We start from the raw sequence: 14050 nt of genomic DNA, 5'->3' as shown, positions 1-14050 counted from the left end.
TACAGCTCTCTAACAATAAAACTTGTACTACTTATCGCTATATTTTATGTGAAAATCGTTTTTCTTGGATGTTTGCGTAAGTAATCATTGATGGCCAATGTAATAAATGTATAATGCGCTATAAATAAATATCACACTTTATACGTAGATGACGTAATAATCAATAATATATGCTTACGTAGTAATACGTCAATACCTAGCAATATATATAGATTTTATGTGACGTATACGTAATACGTAAATGGCCGCCAACGCATAAATCTTATGATACGCAATAATATATCGGTAATCAAGAAGGCGTTAACCCGTGCACGTTGTTATGCAAATTAGGCTCTTATCATATAAAGTACATTTACTGTGAATTTATTGCGAGCATTAATTCACTCTTCCATATATAAAGTTTTATGAATTTTACTAACTTTACTCACTTTTTATGTGTTTATGTAAATAATAAAACTGCCAAAGTTGATGTCGTGATCAGTAATAAAGCTCAAGAGACAGTGATAAAGCGAATGTAAAAATAAAATAGTAGCAAAAAGTATGTATTAAAGAATTAAAAATATATATTAAGACTATTAAATACATCAGCAGTTCACAGCCTTCATATTTGCCCACCCAGATATAATAGCACTGATCATTAGTTTTATCCTTTATTCTACTTGTTATTTCTAAATAACAGTGTAGTTATTTAATTTATATATCGCATAGAGTAATATATTTTCACAATATATGTACATTTTTTGTTAAATATGTAACGTATCTAATGTTTATTGATTTCCGTTCACTCGAGACTTTTAATCGCACAAAAGTAAACCGCGCGAAATAAAGAACACATGTATCACGTAAATCGTGGGATGGAGATTTTTAATTTATATATTTCATTGTGTGTGTCTCCCTTTCTTTCTCTTCCGTAACGGTCACTCGCGTATAGAATCGCGAACAAACGGCATAACATGTGCGAACGTTATCTAAGGAAATGTCTCCTCTCCTATAGTGGCATCGGTACGAGTTTTCACAGAAAAATCGCTCGTAATTACGAGAGCAGCATAATGAAGACTTCTCACGCTCGCTCGCGATTCTCACAGTTGTTCCACCTTCATCGCACTCGTTCGGAACAATCGCCGCGGTCGAGACGATTATCACGAGCGCGCATGCGGACGTTTAACTCGGCCGGTTGTGGACGACACGGAACAACGCGTGAATGCCAGGATTACGCGGCGATTACCACGGATGATCGGCGAATTTATTGATCGGACCGGTTCTCGCGCTTTCCGGCCGATCAGGATATGCACGCGCGACGCATCTTATGCATTACGCGCATTATGTGAGTGTAACACGCGATTTGCGCACAATGCGCAGGATTTATGAAATATCGAACCGCACAGTTATAATAGTTTTATTTTATCCATCTTTAGATTCAGATGTGTGAAGTTGGCACCTCTATGTTATGCTATCATAATTCTGTTAAGAGTTCTGAGTTATTTAGAACCATAGGAAGAGTTCTTGATAATTTTTAGAAATATACGATAACGAAAATCGCAGTTTCAAAAAATAGGGGTGTCAACTTCACATTTTTTTACACATCGAGTTCTAATAGTTTTAAGCAGAGTTTTAAAGTTCTTTTAAATAGTTATATAGTTCCTGATTATTTTTTGAAAGAGTTCTGCAATTTTTAGATAAAAAAATGTACCTTCAATATAAGTATGTTTTTTTATCTCTATAAAAATTGCAAAACTCTTTCAAAAAATAATCAGAAACTATGTAACTATTAAACAATTTAAATTTACTCATCTCACGGTTGCTCCTTTGTTGCCCGATGCCTCCCCGGGCCTCCTCCTCGTAGAAGTTTCGAAACACTTACACTCGCGTTACTTTTTTCGTTCGCGACGCGCGGCGACGCTCGGGTTTTAGCTATCACAATATCTTCGACGCGTTTCGGTAAAACGCGAGACTCGCGAGAGTTTATTCGCGCGCGAATAAAACCGAAGCTCCATTTTCGCGTCGCCGCTTTTTCCAAGACCCACTTTTCGCAGGGGCTTATCGAACGAAGATGATCAAGAGAGCGACTTCGCCGCGACGCACTCAAGTCGCCGAAGGACGCAAGCGAGACAAACGTTGAGCGAGATTCACGGCCGACGAGATCAATCTCGCGCGTGCGACGCGATAGGATTTATACGATAATTAACCGCCAAAGACGCTAATTAATACACTCGTCCTTTCGCGGACCGGCACGAAGCGCGCAACCCCGTTGATCACGAAGAATCGAAGAAGAGCACTGGAGGTGGAGCTAGACTGGCACTGCCAGGTTCGGAACGCGCAACGATACGTCGCGCCGAGTCGTAGTGGTGGGGCATTGTAGGGATCGCGACGCAACGTAAACGTGCGAGGTTCAGCGAATCACGTCGCGACTACAATGCCCCACCATTACGACCTGGTGGAAGTATGTAGTCGCGACGTGATTCGCTGAACCTCGCACGTACGTTTCGTCGCGAGCCCTACAATGTCCCACCACTATACGACTCGGCGCGACGTATCGTTGCGCGTTCCGAACCTGGCAGTACCAGTCTAGCTCCACCTCCAGTGCTCTTCTTCGATTGGTCGTGATCCACGGTCGCGCGCTTCTTGCCGGTCCGCGAAAGAACGAGTGTATTAATTAGCGTCTTTGGCGGTTAATTATCGTATAAATCCGATCGCGTCGCACGTACCGACATCGTAATCGCGATCGCACGCGTGAAATTGATCTCGTCGATCGTGAATCGCGTTCAATGTTCGTCTCGCTGCATCCTTGGGCGACTTGAGTGCGTCGCGGCGAAGTCGCTCTCTTGATCATCTTCGTTCGATAAGCCCCTGCGAAAAGTGGGTCTTGGAAAAAGCGGCAACGCGAAAATATGGAGCTTCGGCTTCGCCGCGCGTCGCGAACGAAAAAAAATAAGGCGAGTGCAAGTGTTTCGAGACTTCTACAAGAAGGAGGTCCGGGCAGGAGGCATCGGGCAACAAAGGAGCAACCGTGAGGTGAGTAAATTTAAATTGTTTAATAGTTACATAGTTCCTGATTATTTTTTGAAAGAGTTTTGCAATTTTTATAGAGATAAAAAAACATATATTTCAATATCGAAGATATTTTAGAAATATACGTTTTATTATTATATATTAATAATATATGTATATTAATATACATTAATATTATAAATTAATAAATTAATATTATAGGTATATTAATATATTTTCTCTGAAAAATAATCATTTATTCTCTAGTGTATATTAATTTCTGTATTTTTTAATCATGAGATGAATCAGAATTTCCATCATTTCTGCAGCTTTCAGGATAATCGATCATACAAAATCAGTTTCTTTGAAATCCGCGGAATCATCGCGGTTTGCGTCATGCATAAGATGGAAGATATAAACGCGGTTAATTTCTAAAAAAAAAAGGTTTGTCTACACATCTCTTTACGATATAACGTACCGCTTTTCTCGTTAGACTTTCTTTCCCCACGAATCCTCGATATCGTCGAAAGAGATTATCCTCGCTTCTTCTCTTATTCTCAGAGAAAGTTGTCGTAAAGCGCGTAATCGACAGAATAAATGGACAAGAATAAGAGCACGTATCATGGATAAATCAGATGAGAAAAACTTATAGAATTGTTCGGCAAAATAAATCTAAAAAAACATCTAAGCGACTGACATTATTAGTATAACGTAAAACGTAAAAAACTCGACGTAATTTCAATTTTTCTTCATTAATCTCATAATAGAAATATCATACAAATATTATAAACCGAGAATGAACTTTATGATCGTTATGAGATACTATGATATATCTATACAAATAATTGCTCGCACAATATTTCAGTGATAAGCTATTATTCATTAAAGTCTATTCATTAGCATACTATATCGCGTAAGACACACAATTGCTTGGTTTTGCACATCTGGTAGATAGAAAAATATAATAAAACGGCAAAAATATAGTAAGAAACGGATAATAACATACAGAATCATGCAAATAGTCGTTATCATGTGTACGTACGTAGTCTATCAAAATTTTTAGCAATTAGATAACACATAGACAGCCTGCGAGAAAGCGGCATAAATCTCAGAATACTTCCATCACTAAAAATAACCGGTTTCGCGCATTATTCTTACAGCGTCATGCGTTCACGCATCCTGCTTTCTTCGGTAATAAAGTTGAACGTGGACTCAATAGCGTCATTTTGGTTAAACTTTCTATTAAGAAGCCGATCGGCGCTAAAGCCTTCTCGCTTTCGCTTAAACGAGTAATATCATCGTCTGTTTTCAGTGATGCAACCACAAGATATAGCAAACGAGATATCGACAGATTTATATGTTAATAAAATCATTAATTATGATGCGATAAACAGAGATTTTTTTCATATTATCTTAAATGTGACAGTAATATATAGTAGCATAAGAATATATAAAATAAGAAATATATATGTATGTATATGTATAATCGTACATACAATAGTATATAATTATATGATGTATAATTCATAAATATGTGAAAATAAAAAGAATTACATGAATTACTTCACACAACTACTCAGTACGAGAAACACGTGAGAAAAGTTAGCGAAATATTCCAGACAGACGGCGGAGCAACAAAGAGCTGAGCGCATCGCGTCTCTCCGGAAACACCACGTGCTTCAGAGAGTAGCAAGTTTTATCTCTAAGAAACCCAGCTGAACCGAACCGGTTTTCACATTAATCTCCGCTTCGCATGAAGCCGTCTAAAGGGAAGATTGACGAAACAACAAATGTCTGCTCTCTTTCCAACGCGACGAGGATTCGGGGCTTTTAATACTGAATCAAATACAGTTGTAAAAAAAAGACATACCTATGTCTTTCATATCGTTCCTTTTTTAATTTCGCACAACGCAATGCAATAACTTGTCAAATATGCGTCAAGTATAAATATTACGTGACCAATTTTGCTGCATTAATATGCGAAATGAAAAACATTCGATATACATTACTTCATAGTATGAGCGAACGCATTTGTCATCGTGTGCAAAATTAACATACATATTTGCATTTTTAATATGTATGTTCGTAATTCTGAAAGGAAAATTTGAGCCACGCACACATGCTTTTGTTTTGAAATAATTATACTTTTATGTATTTTCGCGTATCGAAAAATATTTTGTCAGTTACACAAACACACAAATCACATGGACTATATACATATTTATTAATTGAATTAGCATTCATCATCTTTGCTTTAAATCTTTCGGTTCGTTTATCGTAAATATTCGCCACTTTTATTCGAAATCCTTCAGAATGTTTGTCGTAAACATCAAAAGAATTCTAGATTCACGTTGTCATAACTCGCATTGTTTCGATTCATAAATGTCACATAATTTATTTGCCAATTATGTACGCTTGTAATATGCTCGTAATAGCGTCGTATATTAGCGAGTTCTAAAAAAGAGACTAACTTCTTATTACACCACGAAGACAGTGTCGATCATAACTACTTTACTGCTACATGAAATATAATCTCAGAAATGGGATTGTTTCAAGGAGAACGTCACGTGACGAGAACTTCGATCGAGGTAGCACTTCTACATACCTCTCACAAGTCAATCTTACGTATATTGCGCAATTTAGTGCTAATTAGTGGCTAATTACATTCTGCAATTGCAAGTTTAAATGTTCGAACGCGTCCGTAGGAAATGGAATTATAGATGGAAATATTTAAGCTGCGATTAAGAACGCGTATACCGCTATTAAAAAGAAAATTCGAGTGAGATGAAAGGAAACCGCAGATGAATGGATCGGAAATAATTACGACGAAATAATTATTGAAAGGTAAAATCGAATTTAAAAATTGAATTGCAATGCGCGAATAATCGAATATTATTTTCCCCCTTCAATAAGCCAATCTTTTCAATTTAATAATAATGATAATAAAATATCTAATATAATTTAATATAATAATAAATATAATAAATGAATATATCATTAATATTTTCCAGACAACCAAAAACTATAAAGAGACTCTTTTACACAATAAATGAATAATACATGTTGATTTAAAAGTTTAATTTTATATTCTTTTATTTTAATTTTTCATATTATTTTTGAAACGATAAAAAAATATACAAAACGTAATTTTTAGAGCTATTACCTTTATAATTTCAAAAGAAATAAAGTCATATAATCGATTTAACGATTTCGTTTGTTTTTGCAATTTTATACAAATTGCATACAATGACGCGTTAAAAATGGAAATAAAATCTGTATTATCGCTGTTATCTGCAATGCACGATAACAGTTTATATATCTTTTCACACAAGTACGTATATTAATACCGCGTTAAAATTATACAATGTTGTGAAGGCATTGAAATCGAAGATTATATACGATTAGATATACGATTCAACATCGCGATTCCACCGTTATTTGTACCTTGTAAACATCCCCAGTTTTATTCGTCGGCTCAATACAGGATTGACCATGTATTGTATATCTCGTTGAGAACCGTTGTGCAATCATCGGATGACAAACTACGTTCTAAGCAGATGACGCGCTGAAGAGCCGATTCTACTAAAAAACGCGATGAGCAATGTGCAACGCTGTTGACCGGCGAGTAAAGAGTAGTTTCGCTGTCGTAGGTGAACAACGTGTCGTTGTTCCCGGTCAACTCACGCGTACTGAACATTTCTGAGCAAAGATGCCGATAGCTGTTCTACACTAACTCTTTCAAACAAAGTTTATCCATGTAATTTTTATATAAGTACATGTGATTCGTGTCTTATGAGCGTGCTTGCATATTTTCTCGATATTGCAGTTTTCATTTCGTAATGCATTTTAAGAATCGAAAAATCTGCTGTGTATGTGTATATAATTTCATGCATAAGCTTATCGAGAAAAATACTTTGGAAATAGATTCTGCGAAGAAAAATCTTTTCTCGATATTGATATAAGAAAAAATAAATTATTTTTCACGTAATATTTTGCATTCTTTTAACATTAAATTTTCTAACAAGTCTCAAGTAAATTTTATGCTAAAATAGTCGAGATATCAACCAAGAAGCAAACTTTTATTGTTCATGTCCTAAAAACCGAGCATTTTAGAATCGAAAAATCTGCCGTGTTTGTGTATATAATTTCATGCATAAGCTTATCGAGAAAAATACTTTGGAAATAGATTCTGCGAAGAAAAATCTTTTCTCGATATTGATATGAGAAAAAACAAATTATTTTTCACGTAATATTTTGCATTCTTTTAACATTAAATTTTCTAGCAAGTCTCAAGTAAATTTTATGCTAAAATAGTCGAGATATCAACCGAGAAGCAAACTTTTATTGTTCATGTCCTAAAAACCGAGCAAAATAAACCGTCATAAAAAAGGAAGCTTAGAATTAAACTAATTATTTAGTTAAAATGATAATCTTATAGCAGAAATTTTCAATTACAAAATAAATATAATATGTTTGTAAATGGATTAAATATCATTTGTCTCTACATTCGATAAAGGATGTTAATGTACGATACGTTTCTAAATAAGGATGCCGGCAGTTGTTTTCAAACATGATACACGCCGATAATCATTTTATAAGATTTATCAGACGAATACAAATATTTTACGATAAGCTTTGATTTCACTATCCGCGTCGTCCTTGCTCCACTATCTGACAAAGATCAGGACCGCAATCTTCGATCATTTCTCTCTCTCCCCCCATGGTCTATGGCTATATATACTAGCTTCCGTGTTGTGAGCCTCGTTTCTAAGCAACACCGCATTGCTGTACATTTCTACGAAAGCGATAATCGAATGCGCATCAAACGCGACAATGACTCTGAAAGGTCGTTGACTTAACAAGACTTTTAACAACGCGATATTATATTATTAAACTCTGTAGAGAAGAAAAAATCTAAATAAATCAACTTTTTAACAACGCGTAGTTCTAAGTAATCCTGATTTACTAGATTACTAGACAATCGAATAATTACATACGAATTATATACCGAATTATATGCGAAATGAGAAGGTTGCGAAGGTCAGTTTTAAATTAAGAAAAATTTATTTCAATTTCTTGCCCATTGAAACAAAAATTCTTACGAGTCTGATATGACCAAGCGGCAACGAAAACAGATTTTATAAAACGAAACCTATATTTATTTACTGGACAAAAGTCGAACCTACATAAACGAATTAAGCATGTCGTGTGTATCCGTCCAGAAAATTGATGTAAAGTAGCCCCAAGGCAACTGGGGTGAGCAATGCGCTTCGATTGACTTAAATTGCTAAGCAATTTGAAGGAAAAAAAAAAAAAAAAAAAAAAAAAAAAACCAATAACGATCTCTGAAGAGACAAGGAACAGTAAAAGTAGATTATGCAAATATGCGATAAGTATCAGCAAGGTTAACACGGATAATCACTTTGAGATAATAATTATGCGACATGCGACTTGAAGGCGATCTATATTATTGTGCAATCGACTGTATTGCCTTTTATGTATGCTATTTTATCTCTTTAAAAAATGAATCATTTAATATGTGAGAGTAAAAGAAGAAATTCATGAGCTAACGAAATAATAGAATAGCGTGATCTCTTTCCACTTTCACACGTTAATCTAAAATTCGTTGTGTGCTAATGACCGATTCGCGCTATGATCAGATCACATTTTAATTTTTGCATTTCTCACAAAAATCTACATTTAATTGCACGAATCAAATTGAACATTTATTCGCGGAGCTTGATTAATAGGAGTCGCTATTCTACTAATTTGAAGAGATTTGCCAGATGACTTTCAGCAACAACTTTTCTGTTACTGTCATATTTAATTAGCTATTAATTGTCAATTCACAATGGATTATGTCAACTTCGGAGAATCGAATCCAATTGATTTAACGACCGTAATTTTCTCAAGCTCTAATAAATACGCTACGATGATTACAAGCTTTTGCAAGACAACTTTTGCACAATCAGCGTAATATATGCAAAAATAAAATTCCGCGGTCGATATTTATATTAATAATGTTATAATTACATATATGCATTTCGATTTATGCGTAGAATTTCTTATCTTCGTACATAAAATCTCCTTGTTTTTTACTTTATAACAAATAGACTATTATAACTATTTTCACCAACGTATAATAACTGTCAATCATTCTTCAATTACTTTGGTCGACAGTAAAGAAAGTTGCCACAGCTAGACATTATTTATATGCATCTCACTTGTAACAGCATCTGGTAATCTTTCATACAGCAAAGTTGCAATTTACATACACGAAAGAGCGTATTCAAAAGAACAAAAGTATTTAAAAAACCGTATCAAGAAGCAATACAGACAAATAATATAATCGCCGCGCTACGTTCGCGTAGAATCAGCAAGAGAATCTATTTTCAATAAACGGTAATCTCATTTTGAGTACGTCGTATATAATCGCTTGTGCAACTTTATTACCGGATCGTATACACTCCCCGTATAGACGACGACGTAAGGAAAATTAATCGTCAAGTTTCGCGTTGCGGTACTTTTTGCTATTAAATACCTAAGGGGAAACGCGCGTCGACGAGTTTCTCCAAGTTGTGGCGTACGCGAATTTTTTTTCTTTTTCACGATCACATCGGCCGCTGCCGCAATATCAATGGTATTAATCTCGAACTTAATTGGAGTTTCGTCCAAGAATTACATAATGCGAAGTTAACGATCTTAAGATAATCGCGTGGCCTGCCCGTAACTATAAATATCGGTCTCGGAGCCTACATACAGTCGCGGTCGCACCGACACTTTAATACACGCAACACGCTATTGATTTACGATCGGCGGCGTGTGCACGGGAGAAGAAGATAACAAACCGACTGTGTTCGATTCGACGATTACTCGGCAATAATATCGTCGCTACGATTTATATCTCGAAATGAGAACCGTTAGAGCCGAGCGGCCGAGAGAATGTTATGGAAGACAGCTGCGGCAAATACGGGAGCCTGGGCTGCCTTTTTCTAACGGTTACTGATAGAGATACCGCGTGTCCGATCGCGAAATTTATAATCACCGCTACTTAGGAGTACGAATATCGATAGTCCGTGCTTACATCCTCGAGATGCATTTGTAACAACGTTTATGATTCATCTTTTTACGAAGTGATACTGGCGCAAACTGACAGTTGTTTTGCATTAGCCTATTATCGGCAAATATTGCTCTTTCGTAGAAAGTAAATTTGTTTTCGAAGCAACAATATAAAAAAAATATATTAAATATATATAAACATAATATTTCTGTTCGATTAATAATATAAATATATGTATTAATAAAATATGTAATGGGCTAAAGTGTATATATGTAAAATCTTAATTCTCTTACGAGAGAAAATATTTTATTTATCTGAGAAAAATATCAAGAGGATACGATAATTTCGAAAAATAAATTAATATATTAAAATAAATGATATGATGAAAACGTGAAATAAATTCTGCAGAGTAATTATTATATTCTTACTGCAACACAAAAATACTACTAAACTTTTTTTTGCATTCATGAAACATTAGTGCTATAATGCTGCATTGAACGTCTCTGAATGTATTTATAGATCGTACAGGAGCCAACTTTTTCCCAGGCAACCTTTCTCGACAAATAATCAGGGTTCCCTTTCACACCTCGTTCATACAAAAGCGCGCAGCTGATGCTCCGAATCAGCTGACGCTGACAAAGGAGCGCTGCTTCCATATACACAATACATACATATACATACGGCATTTATTAACACCCGGCGCGGCGCATCAGCGCATTCGGCATATCGCGCTACATATGTTTTCGGCTTTTTAATTTGTCAAAATGCGACGCTTATATTAATAATTTGTTTACGGGAATTTTTTAAATTGAGATCAAACTCTCTTTCTCTCTATTACTCCTATCACTACTACTACTGTTATTAGAATAACTAAATCCGTCATTTATCGCTCGATGTATTTTTCTATAAATTCTTGATTTATAACATTATCATAAAGTATTTTGAAAAAACAACTTAAGCACTCTTTTCCTTGATTAGAAATAAATTTCACATATTTTTACATATTTATTGATGCATGAAATAAATTTATTTTTAACAAAACTGTCCACTCTCAGCCATTCTAACGCGTAATGTAATTCGAGTTTAATCATTGGCGATGATATATTACCGTACATGCACTTCATCCCGGGAGGCCATTAATTTATGAACTACACTTGACGATAATGCGAAAACGAATACAAATGCATTATTATGGATGCGCCTTGTGCATGCAAATACGAAATTAGTAGAAAAGTAATGTCAACTAAAATAAATCTTTTCCAAAAAGATCTTTTTTCAAAAGAAAAAATCCGTGAAAAATACTAGATAAGCAATAAAGCATTTTATTTATTTTTACGTATAATCTTTAGATGTAATAAAATCTAAAAATCTTTAACCATTTGCGAGCAATTTAATTATCGCTTAAACTTTATTAGCGTTTTGTTCTCAAAATTTATTATATTTGAATTTATATATAAAAAATAAAATGTGCTAAAACATCTACATATTTATAATTTTCTTTCGCGTTTCTTTCTTACTATAGACTGCATCTTCTTAATAGATCTCATCGATTTATCTGGCTTTTGCATATTACAGTTTACGTATATTATTCAACTGCGATTTACATAAAATATCGTCTTTCCCTCTCTCTATAAATGTACTCGCGCGCCATCCTGTTATAATTCCTCACTCAGACCAAATATCTCACCGAGACTTGCTACGGCGAGTTGGAGTCTATTATAAACAGAGAATCGGTTAGGGATCCTTGCAGTTCGAAAAAAGAACAAAGAATTCGTATGCCGGTGAAGACAGCGTTGTCAAGTATGCCGGCATCTTAAACTGGACCATCACTAACGGTACGATGGAACATTTATCTCCTACATAATTTCTGATCTTTCAATTAATCCTAACTGCAGAATCCTCTTTCGTAAAATATGTTTCGTGCGAGAAAAAAATTAATCACGGACAGAGGCTGATTCGCAGAAAATAGTAACCACGGAAAAAGAAAGTAGTTTGACTAAATAATTTAAAAAATACCTTAGAGATGAGAAAATATTTTACATACATTATATATAAGATATTTTCAAGACTGTATTCTCTGTTTTAACAATAAATGTTATATGTGTTGTAACTAAGAATTACGTTATACAAAACGTGAAATTATTTTTAAAATATTAAAATTAATGGTTTACATGCTCAGAAATGTGCCATTGTTATGTATTTTTCAAAATACATGATATGCGATTATCAATGTATATAACAAAATAATGTATAATTAATAAATATACTACCAATTAATTATTACTTAAAAATTTTTTAATTCATATCTTTTATAGAGAGAGATCACTTAATTTCATATAACAACTATCGTATATAAAGTGCGAAAATTCAAACAGACACTAGTGCGGTCTGTTATCTTTTTCTATAATCTATAATCAAAGATTAATTGCATGATGCAATATTTTATGAATATTTCAGAGGAAATTGTGCTATGAAATGCGTATCTATAAAAAGAACGATATTTATTTTTTTTTTCCGAAAACCGTAATTTCCTAACAGTTAACGAAGAAATTGTCGATCAACCAGAAAGTTCATCACGAGGGATGTAATTAAAATGACGTTACAAACGATCTCTCGATCTACAGTTACATCGAGTGCGTGTTCTGATATCACGTTTTTGCCAAGACGTGCCTCATGCGTATCTACTGAAACGAAGTAATCGCTTTAAAAAAAGCGAATGCAACCAAGATTGCATCAGCAAGAATAATAAAACAGAATAAAATTTAAAGCGAGATAGAGAAAATTAGAGCAAAATTATGCTGTAAAAATTTAAAACCTTATACATATATTTAACGTGACATACAATTCTCTGTATTATTTAAACAAGGTTATATTTATATAAATATTTAATTTGAGATTTTTAATTGGCAGTGTTCAAATTTTTATTTTATATTGATATATTAATGAGACTTCAATTTCAATTCGTTTTTGTTGAATAATGTTATTCTTTTACAAAATAATTTAAACTGATTTTATTTCAATATAGGCAATGCACGCATTTACTTCTAACATTCGATGAATTTGTCTACATGTATTTTCCGTTATAATTCGCTATAATCTTTTAAGCTTATTGTTAGGCTGCAAAACGACCGGCGACTTCGTTGTGCTCGTAGGATTAAGGAATATTATTGATCGTTTCTACGGCGCGAATTAGATTGTTGACACGAACTCTCATCCTGCGAACAATGCCTATTCGATATCTGCTTTACTATTATATCACGAAAATGACACTTGATTCACGATGCCGTTTTACAACGGTGTAGTTATGTATACAAAAGCACGCACAAAGGTGTTCGTATTATTGCTTTTCGTATTATTACGACGCGTTGATCTTTTTTTTTTTTTTTTAATTTTCAAACTATTCACTGCCCGAATTGATATCTTCAAGTCTTATTTAAGATAATTTAGATTAATTTTTCAAATTTATAATAATAGAATCCATAGCGATACTTTCTTTCATAAATGGTCAATTAATTAATAAAGATATTTGTAAATATTTCTAATCACTTATTTTATTTTAAGAATTCAAAGAGAGTAAGAGGCTTCTTGAGACAAGAATGAACACTCTACAACAATTCTAAAGTTAAAATTAAAAACAAGATTTATAAAACACATAGCTATCATCTTTCAAAAGATTATTAAACCTTTTATGGAACAAAACATATTTTTGAAGTTTATTTAATCAGAAGCAATTAATTATTAATAACTGAATGCCATGTCAACATAAAACCGTTGCATTCTGTATACTTTCATTATCGTATTGTATTTACAATCGCTTGTATCGACAGTGTTAAAAATGGCAAATAAACATTAAAGTTAAAATCGAGAAATGACGAAGAAACAGACGTTATAACGTAAATCTGTTAAATATTTAATGTTTCCGCTTGAATCAATTTACATCAAGTATTCGATATGATCTCATTAAAAAAAGAAAAATATTGATGCATCTGACAATGAACATTA

The 14050-nt window shown here is 33.8% G+C and overlaps 1 protein-coding gene across 3 annotated transcripts in view; it reads right to left on the bottom strand.

The window, feature by feature from the left end:
- The window catches only part of Ssh (Protein phosphatase Slingshot), a 135130-nt gene that overhangs the window by 98839 nt on the left and 22241 nt on the right, over positions 1-14050 (bottom strand). The window lies entirely within an intron of this gene.

The sequence above is a fragment of the Prenolepis imparis genome, unplaced genomic scaffold (assembly GCF_030444845.1).
Source record: "Prenolepis imparis isolate NDT839.2.m4 unplaced genomic scaffold, iyPreImpa1.0 SCAF_5, whole genome shotgun sequence".
In the NCBI taxonomy this organism is placed as follows: Eukaryota; Metazoa; Arthropoda; class Insecta; order Hymenoptera; family Formicidae; genus Prenolepis; species Prenolepis imparis.
Note: the sequence above shows the minus strand (reverse complement) of the source record. Positions and strands in the feature narration are given on the sequence as shown.